Here is a 23,443-nt window from a genome sequence, read left to right as displayed (position 1 = left end):
TGTTGGGATGATAAAGGATAATAATAATTATGGCTGTTGTGACATACTGAATTGGGCTGAGTATATAGCCAAATAATGAATAATAAGAAGTAATGGCTCTCAAATGAATGCGTACTTGAGAACAAGCCGAGATGATATATAAAGGAAATAAATAAATAAATAAATAAAGAAAGAAAGAAAGAAAGAAAGAAAGAAAGAAAGAAAGAAAGAAAGAAAGAAAGAGACGACGAGTTAAGTGTGTTTTTGTAGCCACGGAGCTGGTCACACAGCTGTTGTCATGATTGACAGTTTAACAACAATGAGGGCTGGTAGGGTCCGAGAGAGAGAGATTCTGTCGTTTCAAACAAGCTTAATGTTACCTGCAGGATTCCCTTTCATTTACCAGTGCAGTCTCAATTCCATTCTAATGATACGTTATGAGTAACACGGATAATTTTCTGATTTTGCGAAGGATAGATCCCTTCCCATTTTTTATGCACTAAATTAGCTCGTGATCGGAGTTTTAAAATTTTTACCTTGGAAGCTGGAGTACCTGAGTTCGGCTCATGTTAGAACGAAGAATTCAACTTGATACTATGGTTTGATTAAGCCATATCTTCAAGATGTGTTGTGTGATATATGTTTGATATCTTCCCTATGTAATGTGTTTACGTGTTTTATTATTTCCCAAAGTGTTCCATGGCGATGGGTTCGATTCCAGCGTTGGCTGATTTTTCATTAAATATAATTTCTTAGGTAAACCCAGGAGACACGTATGTGTTCAGTGTAATATATAATTATCATGGTCAAATGGACCATATGTTTGATATGCGGCGATGCAATCTCGTGTGTAAAGTAGATGTACTTGTGATTTCATTCCAAATCATGATGATTAATAATTAATTAAAGATATGATTAATTAATGTCGATTTATGATAATTAATTAATCAAGAGAATGGATGCCATTTAATATCCAGTTTTGATTAGCTTATTAAAATATTAGATGCCATTCAATATCATTGTTATAAATAAATAAAATCACGTATCAGTGTGTATTAATCAAATGACTTGAGGTATGCCAAGGACCAACTTCGACTGTGATTAAACTACAAGGACATGAAGGCATACCATGTATATAATTTTTGCATCAGTCTTGATTGTTTCTTTGCTCATGTGTTGAAATATGGCATCATCTCGTGTGGTTTCTATCAGTATAATAAAATGTTTAGAAAAATATATTTGAACGAAGATTCTTCTCATTTAATAATAGTAGTGTATTCCTCTCACATTATAGAGAATGCTCCTTTCATTATATTTTATGTAGTGCCTATTTTCTTTCGAACATTCTATCGCCCGTATGCTTCATGAGTTCAGCTGGAGACGCAATGAAAGTAGGGAGGATGAGATTTAAAACCTGGTAAGTGACTTCTGAAGGTTCTCATCCAACAATTCCATCTATATATATGTTTGTGAAACCAAATTATGTAATAATTGCCCTAAATGACCCAGTATGCGTACAGTATAGAACAAATGTGGAAAGAAGAAATCCTCCCCGAAGTCTGGAAAATGGTGGTGATCCATCCGTTACACAACAGGGGCCGCAGGAAAAACGTCAACAACTGCAGAGGTATATCACTGTTACCGGTAATGTACAAAAGTTTCTCACTTGCTATCCTGGAGCGGTTAGAAGCCCAAGTCGAGCATCAAATAGGCGAATACCAATAGGGCTGCATGAAGGGTCATTCAACTGCTGAAGAGGTTCAGAATCTCAAAACGATCATCAGACATCGTAATGTTAGGTCCAAACAGTACGTTACAGACTTTGTGGACTTTAAGAAGGCCTACGATTCGATAGACCGCGAGGTTCTGCTAAACATCCTCAACGAATCCGGGGTTGACCTGAAACTGCTGGCATTAATTAGAGCCACCCTGACTGACATAAAATCCACAGTAAAGTTCCTATGATGACAATCAGATTCCTTCGAGGCCAAATCAGTAGTCAGACACGGTGATGAGCTCTCTTTGATCCTTTTCAACTGCGTGCTCGAAAGATCATTACGACCTGGCGAACGAAATTATTATAAGCTGATTATAGTCCTCTGAGAATGGGAACGAAACCTAAGGAGGCCATGATCGACTGTCTAGCGTTTGCTGATGACATCACCATTCTGTCAAACGATGTAGAAACTGCTAGGATGCAAACCGACCTTCTAAAAGAAATCGCTGAACAAACTGCCTTGCAGATATCTTATAAAAAAACCGAAGTAATGACTAACATCAAAGTTGCCCCAGCAAAACTCCAGGTAAAATACGGGAAGATCAGCCGAGCAGAAAAATTTAAGTATCTGTGTGAGATCATAATGAAATGGACTGGACAAAGAAGCACTTAAGGAACGAGTACTCAAACTTAAAATAGCCTATAAGACGTCGCGCTCAATCTACAACAAAAAATGCTTGTCGCAAAATACTAAACTACATCATTATGAAACTGTTCTGAAGCCAGTAGTTATGTATGCAGCCGAAACCCTATCCTTAAGTGCTAATAAAGGACTCCTCGAAAAACTGGAGAAAAAACAGCGCAATATCATCAGCAATATAATGGGATCCAATTACAAGAATGACACCCATTTTAAAATACCCGACAAAGTGTACAGTAAAATTAAATAGAGAAAATTACAGAAACAATTCGTAAGAGACGGGCGCGATATTACGGTCATCTCAAACGAATAGACGGAAGCAGGCTGACTAAACAGATCTTTCACTTTTTTGACTCCAAACCCAAAACCACAATGTCCTGGTTTATGAATACCAAAGAAGACCTCCAAATGTTGTATATAAGACCCGAAGACGCTTTCAATAGAGATCTATTTACAAGTTACTTTACGTCGCATCGACGCAGATAGGTCTTATGGCGACGATGGGATAGGAAGTGGCTAGGACTGGGAAGGAAGCGGCCATGGCCTTAATTAAGGTACAGCCCCAGCATTTGCCTGATGTGAAAATGGGAAACCACGGAAAACCATCTTCAGAGATGTCGACAGTGGGGTTCGAACACACTATCTCCCGAATACTGGATACTGGCCACAATTAAGCGACTGCAACTATAGAGCTCGGTCAATAGCGATCTCTTTCACACACAAAAAAAAAAAAAAAAAAAAAAAAAAACACTGACGAATTGACTAAATCGAGACAAGCAACCGAAAAGAGGACAAGGTACCATCTGGACAGAGTTACGCAAGCTGGTCCACTCACAGAGAATGAGAGAATTCTGGGCTCAAAAGCATGCGAAGCAAACTGCCAAATGTAACAAGACTTAACGTGGTCCTAGATGGCCCCAAAGAATAATAATAATAATCATAATAATAATAATAATAATAGTAATAATAATAATACTAATAATAATAATAATAACAATAATGAAATGGCGTATGGCTTTGAGTGCCGGAAGTGTCCGAGGACATGTTCAGCTCGCCAGGTGCAGGTCTTTTGATTTGACGCGCGGGGCCGACCTGCGCGTCATGATGATAATGATGAAATGATGAAGACGACACACATACCCAGCCCCCTTACCAGCGAAATTAACTAATGATGGTTAAAATTCTCGACCCCGCCGGGAATCGAACCCGGAACCCTTGTGACCAAAGGCCAGCACGCTAACCACTTAGCCATGGAGCCGGACAACAACAACAACAACAATAATAATAATAATAATAATAATAATAATAATAATAATAATCAGATGATTTAAAATAAACATTAGAGAGATGATTTTCTACACAATAAAATTTGATGGGAACATGACAACCCTTGTCGCCGTCTCCCACCTACGAGTTCAATACTCTAATATAACTGCAGTGAATGAATTATCTAAAGCCATTTGTGATATAGACTAAAATGTTAATAATATTGAACAAGGGTCACCTAGCTGTGAGCTTGAAACCGGTAGATGGTGGGTTCGAATCACACAGCCGACAGCCCTGAAGATGGTTTTCCTAGGTTTCCCATTTTCACACCTGTACCTTAATTAAGGCCACGGCCGCTACGTTCCCAGTCCTAGATCTTTCCCATCCTTGCGTCGTATAACCTTGGATGTGTTAGCGAGACGTTAGATCAGTAGCAAGTAAATAAATGAAAAGATATTAGAAAATGAATAATTACGTTAGACACACATTTTGCATATATTTCCTCACTGTACAGTAATTCGATAATTTAAGGTTATTCTTGAACTTTTTTTGCTAGTTGTTTTACGTCGCACCGACACAGATAGGTCTTACGGCGACGATGGGACAGGAAAGGGCTAGGAGTGGGAAGGAAGCGGCCGTGGCCTTAACTAAGGTACAGCCCCAGAATTTGCCTGGTGTGAAAATGGGAAACCACGGAAAACCATTTTCAGGGCTGCCGACAGTGGGGTTCGAACCTACTATCTCCCGAATACTGGATACTGGTCGCACTTAAGCGACTGCAGCTATCGAGCTCGGTATTCTTGAACTTTATTCCATAACAAGTTCATAAATCTTGCTCACGAGTGCAGTGGTACGAGTTGTAATTCGGCTCATTAATGTTTATTATTGCATTCATTAAAGGATAAAAGACTATATAGGTAATTTATTTTAATTTTGCAGAGATAATAATTAATGTTCCTGTTACTATGCATGTAACTATAAGACGGTAATCCTTTGAGAAGTACTCAGGTCATCAAGTACCACATACAAGATGAAGTATTTCGCCGCAGCCCTGTTGGTAGTTCTAGTCGTCTATATTCCCGCTACATGTAAGTAGAACTGACTATAATTACGAGAATTTAATTTATTTATTTTAACCTAAAATCAGATTATTATTATTATTATTATTATTATTATTATTATTATTATTATTATTATTATTATTATTATTATTATTATTATTATACGGCTCCATGGCTAAATGGTTAGTGTGCTGGCCTTTGGCCACAGGAGTCCCAGGTTCGATCCCCGGCAGGGTCGGGAATTTTAATCATAATTGGTTAATTTCGCTGGCTCGGGGCTGGGTGTATGTGTCGTCTTCTTCATAATTTTATCCTCATCACGACGCGCAGATCGCCTACGGGAGTCAAATCGGAAGGCCTGCATCTGGCGAGCCGAACTTGTCCTCGGACACTCCCGGCACTAAAAGCCATACGGAATTTCATGATTATTATTATTATTATTATTATTATTATTATTATTATTATTATTATTATTACAGACACATCTTCATTATAGACTGTTACGACTTTCAGCGTCCAATCTTCTAAGCCTCTGCCAATTTACTGCACGTTTTCACAATCCTCGATTTTAACTAACTCTGTAGCTTATCTTTAAATTATTGGATACCGTCCAACAATTGTCGTCTTGATATCCCTCTACTTCTCTTACCCTGTGTGACCGCGTCCATTATTCCATTATAGGTAACCTATCTTTTTTCTTTCTCCTTACATGACCGCACCCCGGAAGACAGTTTTTACTTCCAGTTCATTCCTAACTTAGCCTTTATCTCCTCATTCCGAGTACCGTCCTGGCACTGTTCCCACTTGTTTGTACCAACGATCATTCTCGCTACTTTCATGTCTGAACTTATGAATAAGGTATCCTGAGTCTACCAAGACTTCATTTCCATATAGAACACTTAGCCTGGAAACAGACCGGTGTAAGGATAGTTTCGTCCGGGAGCTGACTTCTGTCTGACAGAATGCTGTTGATCACAAATGCAAGCTCACTGCCTTAGTTCTGCAGCACGTTGATTCAATATCACCCATTATACTACTCTCCTGGGAGAATACACACCCTAAATACTTGAAATGGTGCAGTTGTTCCAGTTTTACATGTCCAACCTGACATTCAGTTATCTCAGGGTCCTACTGACACCACTTAGTCCTGGAAAGGCTAATTTTCATGTCGTTCTCATTGCACCTACTTTCAACTTCCAAGATTTCAGGCTTTCACCACAGTCCGCCATTAAGACCGAGTCGTCGGCCACCTAACTGAATTCCTCCCTTCAACTTTATACATTTCAGTAAATGTTCGATGTAAACAATAAACAACAAAGGCTTTGTCAAGTCCAGTTTAACACATTTCAGTAGATGTTCAATGTAAACAATAAACAACAAAGGCTTTGTCAACCCCAGTTTAACACTTTTCAGTAGATGTTCAATGTAAACAATAAACAACAAAGGCTTTGTCAACCCCAGTTTAACACATTTCAGTAGATGTTCAATGTAAACAATAAACAACAAAGGCTTTGTCAACCTCAGTTTAACACATTCAGTAGATGTTCAATGTAAACAATAAACAACAAAGGCTTTGTCAACCCCAGTTTAACACATTTCAGTAGATGTTCAATGTAAACAATAAACAACAAACACGTTGTCCAACCCCAGTTTAAGTCCTTAAACAAAGAACTCATTCTACCATCAATTAGTTCTCACTGCAGCCCAATTTTCAACATAAATGCCTTTGATTGCTTTTAATAATCTACACTTCACGCTATTATCATGCATTATACCTAACAAATTTTCCTCGGTACTCTGTCAGATGTCTTCCCTAGATCTACGGTCATTCTCTATGCCTAAATGGTTAGCATGCTGGCCTGTGGCCACAGGGGTCCCGGGCTCGATTCCCGGCAGGGTCGGGTGAGCCGAACATGTCCTCGGACACTCCCGACACTAAAAGCCACACGCCATTTCATTTCTAGACCTACGAAACAAAAACATAACTGTCTACTCCCCACACAGCATTTTGACATGAATATATCTTATGGCTAGGAGTTACCCGAAAATTTGTGTAACGTGTTGTTGTTGTTTTTTGAGTTATCAGTCCATAGATCGGTTTGATGGAGCTCTCCATGCCACCCTATCCTGTGCTAACTTTCTCATTTCTACGCAACTATTGCATCATACATACGAGTATACTCTAATCTGCTTGTCATTTTCATACCTTGGTCTACGCCTACCGTTCTTATCGCCTACACTTCCTTCGAAAACCAACTGAACAAGTCCTGGGTGTATAAACATGTGTCCTATCATTCTAGCTCTTCTTCTTGTCAAATTTAGCCAAATCGATCTCCTCTCACTAATTCGATTCAGTATCTCTTCATTTGTGATTCTATCTATCCACCTCGCCTTCAGCATTCGTCTGTGACACCACAATTCAAAAGCTTCTGTTCTCTCTGTGAGCTGATTATCGTCCATTTTTCACTTCCATACAATGCCACGCTCCAGATGAAAGTCTTCAGAAACATCTTTCTAATTCCTATATCAATGTTTGAGGTGATCAAGTTTCTGTTCTTAAGAAAGCTATTCCTTGCTTGTGATAGTCTGCATTTTATGTCCTCCTTACTTTTGCCACCGTTAGTTATTTTACTACCCCAAGTAACAATATTCATCTACTTCCTTTATGACTTCACTTCCTAATCTAATATTTCCTGCATCACCTGCCTTCGTTCGACTCCACTCCATTACTTTTGTTTTGGACTTATTTATTTTCATCTTGTACTCCTTACCCAAGACTTCGTCCATACCATTCAGCAGCTTCTTGGGATCTTCTTCAGTCTCAGATTATCATCGGAAAATCTCAAGGTTTTGATTTCCACTCCTTGGATTGTGATTCCTTTTCCAAATTCCTCTTTGATTTCCTTTACTGCATATGCTTTATAAACATTGACAAGGAAGGGGACAGACTGCAGCCTTTCCTCACTCCTTTCTAGATTGCTGCTTCTTTTCCAAAGCCCTCGGTTCTTATCACTGCAGACTGATTTTTATACAAATTGTAGATAATGATTTATTCTCGATATCAGATCCCAGTCACCTTCAGCTTGGTCCAATCAACATTAACGAATGCCTTTTCTAGATATACGAATGCCATGTACGTGGGATTGTCCTTCTTAATTCGATCCTCTAAGATCATACGTAAAGTCAGAATTGCTTCACGTATTCCTACATTTCTTCTGAAGCCAAACTGATCTTCTCCCAACACAGCTTCAACTTGTCTTTCCATTCTTCTGAAAATAATAGGTTTTACAATTTTGCAGGCATGAAATACTAAACTAATGGTGGAGTAGTTTTTAAACATGTCAGCAGCAGCTTCATTGGGAATAGGTATAACAACATTCACCTGAAAATCCAATGGTACTTCTCCTGACTCATACATCTTACGCACTAAATGGGATAACCTTGCCATGCTGGTTTCTCCTAAGGCAGTAAGTAATTCAGAGGGAATGTCATCAATTACAGGTGACTTTTACTATTTAGGTCATTCACAGCTCTGCCAAACTCTGGACTCAAAATTGGGTTTCCCATTTCATCCGAAACAACAGCCTCTTCTTGTTTGACAACCAAATAATCTACATCATTACCTTGATACAACTGTTGGGATATGTTGCTGCCATCTTTCTGCTCTGTCTTCTTTTACTAGAAGTGGCTTTCCATCTGAGATCTGAGCCAAACCCCCACCCTTACCGACAACACACCTACGCATCAAACGCACACGTCGGAGATTCGAGGCGTGAACCCTGACTAGGAAAGGCCAAACACAGCCCTGAACTGGAAACGGTGCTTATATCAAAATCATAACAGGAATAACACTACAGCTACTAGCAATAAGATGCCAAGAAAATTTAAATGAGGGTTTATTATTACAATAATAAAATCAAGAGGAAACAAGAAATGAAGCCAGCAGTTAAATAAAGTAAATAAATAATACGTACATGTGCACAGCCTATCCAATTGAAGTCATGACGCTAATGCGTGAACACAAACTTTTCAAATACCAACCTCAATTATCCATAACACGGGCTCGCCGTTATATTCTCAATCGCACAGCATAATCTGGTAATGCAAATACAATACGTACGGGTTATTTCGCTCATTCTTTCCGCGAGATTGATAAAATTCATTATGAACCCGTCTGTTTATCTTCCCCATCCACAACAACTACAACACAGGTCAAAGCTTCTACGTAGTATGGAGGGCAAAATACAGAGAAAAATGCGAGAGTTCGCAACATAACAATAGAGAAACATCTCTGGACCACGGAAGTAAAATTTAAACTCAAGGAGCATCAGAGGCAAGCCCATGGCCTGAATAAGAAAAGTAAATGGCGGCCTCCTAGGCAAACAACGACCGCGATAAAAACCAAGGCAAAACAAATATTATCGTTCCGGAAACAAACATGAGGCACAGAAACAAGGTTAAAATATAAAATTAGTAGATCGATGTGTCATCCCTTCTCCCCATTCACTCACAAGAACACTCCCAAACATTCAGAAATTGTCGGAACGGCAAGCTATCTGAGCATTAGCTCTCAAAAATAAGTCGAACTCAATCACAAGTAGTATGACTCACATGGTCACAAACCAGGATCTCGCGTATGACAGAGCAGCGTCCATAGCGCGCACAATTACCAGCAGGATAATACAGACACAGTAGTCACACATAAAACCATCATCTCACGCGCTGCGTACGACTGGAATGGATCTCCGCGTTGACACGTAGGGTGTGCATTCATTGACGGCTAGACACAATACCATGAAGTGCACGAAAATAATCAGTCAGAGACCCAGTTATTAATACATCGCAATCACATCAACCACAGACACAAGGCCCATTCAAGCAGTAGAGCACAAGGATGCTTATCAACCGGCCATCATTAGTAAAGGCGAAGAGTACAATTTATGCATAGTAATAATATAAATACAAGATTTACCGTACCTGCCATATCAATACTCAAGGCATCAAGAAGAAAGGTAGTACGGATTAAGTTTAAATCTGTTATAGATCCATTTGTGGCACAAAAACGCCACTCCAATTTCCATGGGGTCCATGTTTTACATTTCACACACGTAACAATGCAAGGAAGGGCTCCAAAGAGATAAAACTACTCTCTCGCCGAAAGAATGATTTCCCGTGCTCACGACCGAGGGAGCTGCCCTTTCTGGTACAAATATGGAAACACTTAAGTGAATTGAGGCGAAGCCGATACTAGTTCTTTGTAATACGTGAAACAACATCTCAATGAACATGCTATATTAGCATTGTTCAGCTCTTAATATTCATACACCTAGATTTCCTTCCTCCCAAGGTTTCCTTGATTTTCCTGTAAACTGTATCTACCTTTCCAAGGACCATACAACGTTCGACAACCTTGCACTTCTCCTTCAGCGATTCTTCCTTAGCTACCTTGTACATTCTATCCATTTCATTCTTTATTCGCCTGTATTCTTTTCTGCCCTCTTCATTTCTAGCATTCTTGTATTTTCGTCGTTCATCAATCAGGTCTAGTATCTTCTGAGTTATCCACTGATTCATAGTTGAACTTTTCTTCCTTCCTAACATTTCTTCTGCAGCCCTACTGACTTAATTTTCCATGACCATCCACTCTTCCTCTATTGTGTTTCCTTCAACCTTTTCATTTAGTCCTTGTGCAACATGTTCCTCGAAATAATACCACACACTCTTTTCTTTCAACGTGTCTAGATCCCATCTTCTTGCTTTCATTCCTTTCTTCAATTTCTTCCACTTCAGATCGCATTTCATGACCAACAAGTTGTGGTCAGAGTCCACGTTTTGCAATCCAACATCTAGTTTATGAATCTCTGCTTAATCATAATGAAGTCTATTTTAGTACCTTTCAGTGTCTCAAGATCTCGTCCACGTAGACAGCCGTCGTTTTTGGTGTTTGAACCAAGTATTAGCAATGACTAAATTATGATCAACGCAGAATTCAACCAGCCGACTTCCATTTTCGTTCCTTTGTCCCAATCCGAATTCTCCTACTGTATGACCTCATCTTACTTGGCCTACTATTGCATTCCAGTCTCCCATCACAATTAGGGTTCTCGTCACCTTTTACATATTGTATTGAATCTTCTATCTCTTCGTATATTCTTTCAATGTCATCATCTGCTGAGCTAGTAGGCATATGGATTTGCATTATTGTGGTGGGCACTGATTTGGTGTCTATTCTGACCACAATAATCCTTTCACTGTGTTGGTTTGTAGTAGCTTACCCGCTGCCCTATTTTCTTATTAATTATCAAACTAACTCCTGCATTTCCCCTGTTTGATTTTGTGTTGATAATTCTGTAGTCATCTGACCAAAAATTCTGTTCATCCTGCCAACGTTCTTCACTTATACAAACTACATCTAAATTTAGTCAATCCATCTCGCTTTTCCGATTCTCTACCCTACCAATACAATTCAAACTTCTAACATTCCACGCTACGACTCGCAGAATGTCAGTATCCATCTTCCTGACGATCGCCCTCTCTCGTGTAGTCCCCACCGGGAGATCCAAGTGGGAGACTAGTTTACCTCCAGAATATTTTACCCGGGGAGAAGCCATCATCAGTGCATCATTCATACAGAGATCTGCATATTCTCGTGAGTTAATTACAGCTGTAGTTCCCGTATAGCAGTATCAACACAGCTAAGCCATGTTGAGTATTATTACAAAGCCATATCAGTCAATCATCTAGACTGTCGTCCTTGCAACTTTCCAAAGTCTGCTACCCCCGTTTCTTTGAACCATTCGTCAGTCTGGTCTCTCGACAGATACCCATCGATACGGTTGCACCTTTGGCTCGGCTATTTGCTTCATTGTGAGGTGCAAGCATCCTCACCGTGGTAAGGTCACGTGGTTCGCAGGGGAGGTTGTGTAACGTAACGCGACAAAATGTGTGACGGATGTGACGTTGGTCGGCAAAGATGCTGCGTCCATCGTTATCGATATTTCAGTTCCATTTATTGAAAGTCATATTCATGATCATTAGCTTTCTTCCAAGGGAAGCGTTTCTTTTTCAATTACCTGGTCATGACTGAAAATTTGGTCCTGACACTCTCTGTGTATGAAATCACACTTGTTTTCATCAACTTACTCTACCCCCCCCCCCCCTCCCGCCTCACTCACAACTCTTCCCAAAATGCAAGTGAACACCTTGACTGGTATTCTGATCAATGAAATATCTCGATGGTTGTTGTAGTCTTTCCTCTTCCCTTGGTTATACATATGTGCAATTACTGCTTTCGTCCAATCAAAAGGTATCTTATGAATATTCCCTGGTAATCTTGATGCTCTCTGAGTACATTTCATCCCGGTATTCCCACTATATTTCACCATTTCAGGTCTAATTTCATCTATTCCTGCTGCTTTATGACAATGGAGTTTATTTACCATTCTTTCCACTTTTTCAAGTGTAATTTCACTCACACCATTGTCCTCTTCCCCACGATTTCCGTTGATCGTGACGTAACCACTAATATTTCCTTTTACACTGAATTTTTTTCGAAATACTCCTGTCATCTGTCTACTGATTCCGTAGACAAAACACTGTTCATTTTCTTTTTCCCCTCCCTGTCTAAGATTCTTCATTTCTGTCTAGAGAGGTTTTCCTCTCACCTGATCTAGTCTTTCCACATTATTACGGAAACCTTTCCATGTTTCCTCCTTGGATTCAGCAATAATTTTTGTCGCTCTGTTTCTTTTCTCTACATACAATTCCCTGTTTGCATCAGTCCTTGTTTGGAACAATTTCTGATATGTATGTATATTCAGTCTTCTGCCCTAAGGCAGCTTGGATCCTCAACAGCTCTGCCATCAGCTGTCATACATGGCCTAGGCATCACTGAAGAGGCGTACTAGGGAAATGAGGAGTGAGATAGTTTCCCGTTGCTTTCCTCACCGAGTCAGAAGTTGCTATTATATATCAGTGTGCTAAGCCCACTGAAATGCATGCACCAACCGACCCTATGAGCAACATTTTCACACCATTCATAGCAAGGACTGGCTGCAGAAGGAATGGCATTACTAGCATCGCTCATACCTCAGTCACTTTCATAGTGTCAAAGCCAAGGATAAGGCAGGGGCAGATCAATGAAAGTAACAAAATTGCGCTAGCCCATACCAGAAATCATAGTGCACTGTAAACACTAGGTCCTGCCAGCAAAGGCATCATTTCTGATACGCATTCCTTTTATGTTTACGAATCGCCCTCACTTCAGTAGCGGCGATAAGGACCCTACTGACCACGTGGGGTGGGGAAAGCCCGTGGTTTTTTAGGGTCCCACGACTGTTTCTGAATTCATAGCTGAAGAGTGATTTTACACATTGATAAAGCTACAGCACACAACGCAGTATTATTTTTATTATTCTAAACGTAGGCCGTCGTAGTGCAGAGTTTATTTCGTCTATAGGAGTGCGGTAGACATTTCTGAGAAGAATGTGGGTTCCTCAACCTGTTCCAATAATAACCATATCTTTCTGCCACTCACAACAATCAACACGGCTTTTGAAGTAATTAGCCAGTTCTGAGAACCCAGTAGTCAGCAAAGATGTGATAACAAAGACATCCTACTTATCTAAACTTTAAATACTGAAGTTTCTAGCCTGAATTCTTGGCAGTCAGTGTAGATAAGTACGGTTGAATTATAAATAGTAGTAAATTATTTGGTCCTAGAAACGAGATTATTTCTTAATATTGTGACGGTCAGCGTGTTTTGGTTACTGTAGGCCTAATTGGAATATAAATTTCTAGTGTGTGTGTACCTTTGTGTGTTCGTTCCATATCAGTGTATTATTTTAATTCCTTCGAATTTGAAAACTAAATCGTGTAACTTATTATCATCATCAACATCATTGTCGTTGCTGTTCATTGTAATAATATAAAACCTTGTACTACGAAACAAAATTGTAACTTTCCTTATCAGGAAACCAGGGACCCATTTTTAATTATTGCGTGTCCGGAGGGGGTGGGGGGAAGTATCTGAGCGCCACTACTCCTCCACTTCATCTTTTCACCAACATGTTCGCTTTTTCTTTCTTTACACATAGTTGTTCCAATGAATTCTCTTGCTAGTACAGCATCTCGGTGTGACCAATTCTCTTTCTATATCCTGAACCTACTTACTGTCTATTGTTTGGAACTCTTCACTCTTCATATCTTTGCACTTCTGTCTAATTTCTCCAACCCTTATTCGTCAGCTGACATATTTCACTCTGTCTCTCCTAGGCCTAGAGATACTTAGTAAATTATAGATCAGATGGTAGTCTGTACCAATCAAAAATCCCCGGAATACCCGCACATTTTCTAACAAATTTCTAGAATTCGAAGTTGGTTATAATACAGTGTATTATAGATTAGGTGTCCCTATCCTCCCATATGTACGAGTGAATAGCCTTAAGCTTGAATAATATATTCTTAACAGATAATCCCATACTAGCACAAAAGTCCAGCAAACGCTTCCCAAGAGCTGCACCACTTCGATATGTGGACACGAGTTTGCATTTCTATTAGCTTCCATATCTTCCCGCCGGGCGAGTTGGCCGTGCGCGTAGAGGCGCGCGGCTGTGAGCTTGCATCCGGGAGATAGTAGGTTCGAATCCCACTATCGGCAGCCCTGAAAATGGTTTTCCGTGGTTTTCCATTTTCACACCAGGCAAATGCTGGGGCTGTACCTTAATTAAGGCCACGGCCGCTTCCTTCCAACTCCTTGTCCTTTCCTATCCCATCGTCGCCATAAGACCTATCTGTGTCGGTGCGACGTAAAGCCCCTAGCAAAAAAAAAAAAGTAGCCATATCTTCCCCACACTTACCCATCACCTTCTCAGATCCCTCAGTTCTCAGTTCTATGTCCAATTCATATTGAAATCTCCCATTAGCATTATCTATCTTCAGCCCGATATTGGGAACAAACACGGGGGGAATGGGGATTCAGACGTAATTGTGAGTTTCAGGAACTGTACCAAGATGCCGACGTAGCAGGGATCATCAGAAGCAAGCGACTGTTGTGGGCTCGACTTGTGGTTAGGATGGAAGATCACAGATGGTCACGGAAATTCCTAAATTTCATCCCCCCCCCCAAAAAAAGGCGATCTGTGGGTAAATGGAGGAAGAAGTGGACTGATGTCATCCATAACGACCTGCAAGAGTCAGCGATATTTAAAGACGGATGACAATATTGAGAGCGATGGTTAGCACAAGATGGATGAGGAGACTTATAGCTGTGTGCGGTCTGTTGGGCCTGATAGCGTGAAATAAATCTATATGTATATATTGTGACCTTTGGCGCATCTCTGCGTTAGTGTTCAAGTTGAAAATGTTATGCCTCGGCTGGTGTCGCGCGGAGATGCAAAGGGTTCCACACAAGGGACGTGTAAGTTCGTCGAACCTGGTCACAGTATCGCACCGTTTATTCTTTTAGGATCTGACTGACGTATGAAGATGTATGTGAATTAATTACTTAAGCTAAACTATTATAATATAAACTTATCCTACGAATGAAAAAATCCGAGAATAATTCTTTTCTTGGAAGGATATTCTGTTTAATGAATATCATATTCGGAATATAAACCACAAAATTAATTGGAGAAGCAATATAAATGGATGTCTAGTAGTAATTGAAAAGTCATAATTAATTGCAAACTATCCAAAATCCCTGACTTTTGTTGGTTATAACCTTTACAACATCAAACTTTTATCACATAATCAAACACGTTGGCCGCATAATTAGTATTAGATTCCAACAAATCAGAAAATAAACCAACATTCAAGTTGCTAAAGGCTTTATTCAAATTATGAGTCCATTATTCACTTCATTTGTTCTCTGGTCAATAAAATAAAATAAATCTTATTCCCTTGACAGTCATATTCACTGACCTCAAAATATATGTCTCAATATCCCGTTCGTATTTTGAAATCATCATCTAATTCATTAAAATCAAGTGAAACAAGTTGAACGCATCAATAACCTGTTCGTAACGCTATCGCTCATATTAACATGTCATCAAGAAATATAAGACTACGTTATGATCCTTCCAAACACTAGAGTTGCTTAATAAGAAAATAAAACCAGCTTCCTTTGAAATACTACAACAGCTGCACCTAGACAACAAATTCTAAAAATAGAGTAATCACCAATAGTAATTCAAAATCTCCGATGACTCTGCAGCCTCTGGTTTTCTCCATGAAAGAATCCTGAAAAATCTACTTTCAACAATAAGCACCAACTTGTAATCTATTAGAAGAATATTAGTTAGCAGGAAGATCAATCTACACACTTCTTACAAATAATATCTACACAACTCCTCTGTAACATGGCTCACGTCTGCATGGTGTCATTTATTAGCGAAGAAACTATCTCATTCTTTCATATTCGTGCGTAATTTACCTGTATTAAATCTCAAATTATGACATCTTTGACGATCATCATACAAACAACTTGAGTACTCCTCGAAAACATTATCGCAAACATCACATCCATGCCTAAGTACTCATCATCATTACCATCATTAAATTCATATGCATGGCGAAATACCAATCATTACTTCAAATAACACATCACCGGGACTTTCTAAAACTGCATCATTCCATTAAATGCGTAACTCCAATGAATTATTCTCCATCAAACCACACAACATTAATCATTCACATTATGCGACGACCCTATTACAGCACCTCTATCATCTTACATACATGTCATGCTCAACGAGTTCTCACTTCATCTTTTAAATACTTAGGCACATTATTTCTCGAAGACTATTCATCCTTGCATATCTATTAAATCAATACCAACGCCATAGTATTACCATAACATTCGCGAAGACTACGCCTGATATGAAAATACGATCGTAGATGACCCTAATTTACGCACGTGTTAATCACCTCACGGTTTCCTTCAAATAATATATCTGAGCAATAAATTACACTGAGGTTCATTTACAATGATCTTATCTTAATAAATGCAGCGTCCACGCCTAAAATTCTCCTGTATAATATCTACTATTGGCCGCTTAAATTCCCATAATATAGCATACAACAGATCATAATTTCCAGGATATTTCATAGTAAAATCACAACATTCCCTAGCCTACTCATTATGAAGTAGTGATCGATGACCATACGCAAGCATTCAAGTTGTCTGTCTATGCATGTCACTTTTTTTTGCTAGGGGCTTTACGTCGCACCGATACAGATAGGTCTTATGGCGACGATGGGATAGGAAAGGTCTAGGAGTTGGAAGGAAGCGGCCGTGGCCTTAATTAAGGTACAGCCCCAGCATTTGCCTGGTTTGAAAATGGAAAACCACGGAAAACCATCTTCAGGGCTGCCGATAGTGGGATACGAACCTACTATCTCCCGGATGCAAGCTCACAGCCGCGCGCCTCTACGCGCACGGCCAACTCGCCCGGTTGTCACATTTTTGACACCACGAAATTATTCTACTCTACCTTAAGCAGCTACATCGCAGGATAGATATAAGACATTTATTTTGGATACTTATCGGGCTATTGACTTCGGGAAAACGACACCTCTCATTTCTCTGTCTTAATTTTATCCATTGGCATCCATCACAACACCCTCCAGGTCCGTCAGGATCACTCCTTTAAATTAGTCCTCATAATTGGATATTTGAACATCTTTTGATAAATTCCTTTCGTGTTGTTCGACATCGTAGTAGCTGAAACTTGTAACGTAAGATTAGTACAATATTGTATACATGAATACCATTCACAATATTTTTAGTTAACACTCGCCTCAGTATTTTAGGAGAGAATCAGATATATCATTTCTCTTTACAACAAGTTATTCGTATCACTTATACAATAATCTCGTAATTATGGTCAGCTTTTCTCTACTTCTTTCCTAATCGTGTGCGATACTTCTAAAGCTTTCAGAATCCTTTCTCAATTATCAATATATTGTTCTTTCTTGAAACAAAATCCAGTGATAGATTGTAATAATGAAAGTCGGTTTTCATTTGAAGAATCTTCTAAAATCTGTGGCCTCCCAGATGTTTTTGACGTTAAATACGTAAACTCTTTGACATATAATGCTCCTAATATCATTGACATCGGCAAAGGCATTCATTTAACAATCCGTCACCTTCATAGTTGAAGACTATCTCATAATGAGTCCCGATGATCGAATTATATCGTATTAGATAGATAAGGTGTCACCACCGAATGTAGACTGAACTTGGCCGATTTCATCGAACTCATTCCACGGCCTCCGCTACAAGTTTCCGTCGTTGAAGATCGCCATTTATTTACATTTATTCATCTTCTGCCTAAAGAAACTGCAAAGTTGATTCAATAATATTTCATCGTACTATGACATTCCATAACCGATCGTAATTTAATAAGATACCACAAGGTTCTGAGCTTATTAATTCACCGGTACCTTCAATCTGTTATCTGATATTTGTTCAGTTAAGCGAGTTATTTGACTTACTGACGTACTTGGACGTATTGCAACTGGACGTACGATTTCATTAACTTTACATTACTATAAACTTCCCATGTTTTCTTTAATTCCAATCCAGCATTCATTGGAAGGTTATATAATTTACTAGCTGATGTACCCGTGCTTCGCTACGGAATTCTACATTGTATACAGAATTGTAGGTTAGGTAAAGTACACGTTGTGAGCAAGACTGTATTAAATTGCATAGCTCTTACTGTTACCCTAGAAACGCGACGGATAAATCACCAAACATATTTTCTCATATGAAGACTGCATTAGGGAATTTTCATTTAAAGAACAGACAGGCGTCAAGGAAATTGCAGGTAGTATGGGAAGATACTCAACTAGATCACTGCCCAAAAACTAAATATCTAGGTGTAACATTGGATCGTGCTCTCACCTACAAACACCACTGCATGAACATCAAGCAGAAAGTGTCGGCTAGAAATAACATCCTTCGCAAGTTGTCTGAAACCAATTGGGGTACACATCCAAAGACGTTGAGAACTACAGCCCTGGCTCTGTGTTACTCCGCTGCAGAGTACGCTTGCCCTGTTTGGTACAGATCAAGTCATGCAAAACAAGTTGACATTTCTCTAAATGAAACATGTCGACTCATTACTGGCTGCTTGGGACCAACTCCACGAGATAGAATCTACTGTTTGGCTGGAATCGCCCCACCTGATATAACAATAGAAGTTGCACCCATGAATGACAGAACTAAAGTACTTGCCTCATGTGCACAACCATTGTATGGATATGAACCTGCCCACCGAAGATTGAGGTCTAGGAGGAGTTTCCTGAATACAACCGAAGATTTCAACGAATCTGCTCAAACCACAAGGTTAAGATTATGGAGAACTAGAAATCCTCAACTTGCTGGTTGGATGCTACCAATTGAACATCTCCCTCCAGGACACGAGGAACATTGGTCTACGTGGAAATCGTTGAACAGTCTTCGCACTGGGGTTGGTCGATCAAGAATCAATATGGTAAAGTGGGGCTTTCCTGGCACATCTAGACAATGTGAATGTGGTGAAGACCAAACCAAGCCCATTTCATGAACTGTAGTAAATGTCCTTTAAGTTGCACAATAGAGGACTTGATGGCTGCGACACCTAATGCCCGTGATTTGGCAAAATTCTGGGCAGACACTATTTGATATGTATGTCATTAAGTACCATTATGCTATGTAAATGGTATGCTTCTGATACGAATAAATAAATAAATAAATAAATAAATAAATAAATAAATAAATAAATAAATAAATAAATAAATAAATAAATAAATAAATAAATAAATAAATAAATAAATAAATAAATAAATAAATAAATAAATAAATAAATAAATAAATTGTAATGGTAGACCCGCTTGCCTACCATCATTAACAATCAGGTTGGGGAGTTTTCATTATAATGTCACACACTTTCCATCTGCCTTTTTACATCCTCAGAAAGACTGTCTTAGTGGTTTTCCCAACTGAAATGAACATAGGTCATTACAATGAAGTCAGTAGGAATGGCGCGAGTAAAAGCAATGATTTCACATGAAATACTCGGTCAAATGAAAAACCACACATTTCCTCACTTTTAACGAACAGTACTACTCTGGCGATCTAACAGTCCAAAGTTCCAGAGCTGGAATGACCAGGCCGCAGACAGCCGTGATCCGTGAACACTCTTAGTCTTTTTTTCGGGAAGGGAGGGGGGTGGGGAGAGTCGAATAGTGAAGAGTCCCAGGGAAAAAACTATGCCCTTTTACTAATCTGTTTCCTAGGAGTACCCGATGAGTCGGAAAATCTCAATTCACTACACTGGCGGCGGAAAAACTATCTGACTTGCAGGCAAATTTTTCCTCTAAGCCAGAGAAGAAAACCCCCTCTTCAATGCTAATCTTCATATAAATTAAGTTGTAGGGGGTCCGCTGTCTGTAATTTCGTTTGTTTTGCCAATTTTTCAGATATTTATCCGTTTTAGGTCAACTCAAGACCGAATCGGTGGTTTTTACTTTTCGTGTCTGTTTGTCTGTTTGTGTTTGTTCCACCATCACGGCAAAACGGCTGGATAGATTTCAACCAAACTTCATATTTGGAGTATATTCACCCCGAGGAAGGTTTCTATATGCATTTCATTTTAAAATCTTTGATTAGACGGGGGTTTATAGGAAAACCAGAACGGTTTTCCTCCATTTTCTCTTATACTATTGATTTCCTGTAAACTCCGTGGACCGTATGTGAAACGTCTCTTCATCATAAACAACTTCGGTTATGTTCATAATTTACCTTACTATTCAAATGACGGAGAAATTTACTATTTTCGGCGGGTATCATGGTCTGCGTGTGTGACCGACAGACCGACAACGAACCTGACTGCTTGCCAGCAGGGAAGTAACGTATTGCCATTTTCCTCATCATACCTTTAAATTCATGGTTGTTCCTTGGGTAGAAGGCAAGAGAGGGCGTCAATCGGCCATTCTGCGGGATATTGGCGGAATATCGTTGGAGTTTATAACCGTCCTCGAATAGCTTAAGTAATAACACCATTGGCCATCTTATCTGTTGACCTAAGAATGCCTGCGCCTAAATTTCTCCTCTGTTACCTCTTTCTTATATCCATAACTCACACCAGCATAATTTATTGAGGGGCATTTGATTTTCCAATACAATCACTTGGTATTTACATATTTGTCGTCATCCGGCTGTCCTCAGTTTTTAATCCATTTTCTATTAATTTCAACTTTCTTTACTGAATTATTTTCTTCCTTAATTACACCGTATGCATGCGAGTGCTAATCCCGAAAGCTTGACACTCTTTCCTTTGAGGAAATATTCTAAGCTATGCAAATGTATAACTTTCGGCCCAGGAAAATATCGAAATATGGATGTAATTTTAACGACGCTGCACACCTTCGTTTCGGGATAATTGGTGGCTAATCTGTAAGTCTTATCACAAATCAGAAAGCACAATCGCTTTTCATTTTGGAGAGATCTACAATTTGGTCCTATGGCTTTTTATCGTATTTCTATTACTTATACGTTAAATAGAGCTGTATTTCTCGATTTCAAGTTAATTTTGTACTTTCACACGTATATGTTAACATTAATTTGGCACACTTATAGGAAATTTGGCTATCACATTGCCACTGGTCATGCCAATGTGCGTGCCGAATGTCATGATTCTATCTGTTACATGAGTATCACAAATATAAAGTAGTATGCGAAAACTGTACAAAATTTCACACCCAATGATTCTAACTCAATCTAAACCAAAATATAGGAGATACGAGAAGATGTCATGGGACCAACCATGTAGAACACTGAAAGAGGCGTCTGATGGTGAGGTCCGTTTGCAGATATGTCGCAGAGTTTCAAAGCAGTAACTCTCGAAATAAAGGTCTGCACTTCTACAGCGTGTCTGTACATTGACTATTTTGGCGACATTTCTGTACAGTTATCCCTTTTCAGGTGTAATAATGACCATCTGCATATTTTTAGCTTTGGTGTCTGTTTTTCTGTTTGTCTGTCAGTCTGTTTGTCAATAACTTGGAAACTACTGGATATATTTTCACCAAACTTGATATTTAGAATCCACCTGTCGTTGGGTAGGTTTCAGGGCATATATTGTTTCTAAATCCATGAAATGACTGGGGGGTTTATACGAAACCGAAACCGTGATTTTGCACTCCCACAAAATATACACAACCAAACTTAATAGAAGTCTACCTGCCTTAATGGAAATTAATTTTTAAACCTTTTTTCTCATGTGCATCATTTCGGTATGAGGATTTATAAGGGAGATATCATTGACCGGACTTAACTTAAGAATGGGCGCGTGTTGAGCGTATTTCTTACAACTTGAAAACTATTGAAGATATATGAACCAAACTTTATATTTAGCATCCACCTTTCCAAAGGTAGATTTTAAAGGTCAATGACATTTCCTGTTCCTGGAATGGACTGGCGGTTTATAGGGAACCGAAATGGTGAATTTACTCTTCCACAATATATACAGTACATGACCAACCTGACTGGAAATCGACCAAATTTGTTGGAAATCCATTTCTAAAACTTTTTTCATGTGTATTTTTTCGACAGAAAGATTAATAAGGGAGATATCATGAATGGTCGGTTTTTCAGGGTAAGTCCAGCAGACATAGACCAAAAGGTGTTGTACGTGGAGCAGATTCCTTATCTATCTATATACGTAAAATCCTAACGACCGTGTGCCTGTACATTGACTATTTTGGTGAAATGTTCACACAGCTACGCGTTTAAGGGATAATAATAACAACCATCTGCATAATTTTTTGGTTTAGTTTCCTGAAAGTCCTAATTTTAACCCTCCTCGCCCGAAATCCACATTGCGGCATAATTTGCCAGACGAACAAGAAAACAGAAATTTGGCAAATTTATACGTTTTAGCCTGTAACGGACAGAACATTTCCAAGAGCTTTAAATTTTTCACTTTTCCCCGAAGAATATCGAAATATGGAGGCAATTTTAATGATGGTGCAGATCTTCCGAAGTCCTGTCACATAAGGGAATGCACAATCTCCATTCAATTTGGAGTGATCTACAACCTTGGTCTCTTGAATTTTTGTTGTATCTGTATCCCTTTTACGTTTAATTTTTGTCTATTTCTCGACGTTAAGTAAATTTAGACTTTTCACTTGCATAATTCATACTTTAAAGCACTTATAAGAAAGATAGAATCATCAAACCCTACACGAAAATTGGCCCACCCGGTAGCCATATGTGAGCCAAATGCTATGTATGTAGCTGTCACATAATTATCTGAAAAGTAATGCAATGTGAGATAATCTTACAAAACGTTAACCCTATTCAACGTTTCTAACTCAATCGGACCCATGAATAGATCAGATATCATACGACCAGCCATTTAGGCCGCTAAATTTGACGTCTTATGGTACAATCCTTTCTCGATATGACGTCCGTTTTGCAGCAGTCAATCTGTAAATGAAGGTCTGCAATATTGTAAACATGCATATACTTTCGTATGTCGATCAATAAATATTCACTGATGTCGTCTTGTAGCGATCGAGAAGGGGTGTGTCTGGTATTGTAATCAGTACTCCCCACACCGACTTTGACTGGCAGTAGGAATGGGGTCCTTCTCCAATACCTGTGTAACTGTCATTAATAAGGCAGGCCTACCATTGTAATGAATAATTCACTTCTCGATAAGGCAAGGGAGC

This window comes from Anabrus simplex, chromosome 5 (genome assembly GCF_040414725.1).
Source record: "Anabrus simplex isolate iqAnaSimp1 chromosome 5, ASM4041472v1, whole genome shotgun sequence".
In the NCBI taxonomy this organism is placed as follows: domain Eukaryota; kingdom Metazoa; phylum Arthropoda; class Insecta; order Orthoptera; family Tettigoniidae; genus Anabrus; species Anabrus simplex.
This window is presented reverse-complemented; position numbering follows the sequence as displayed.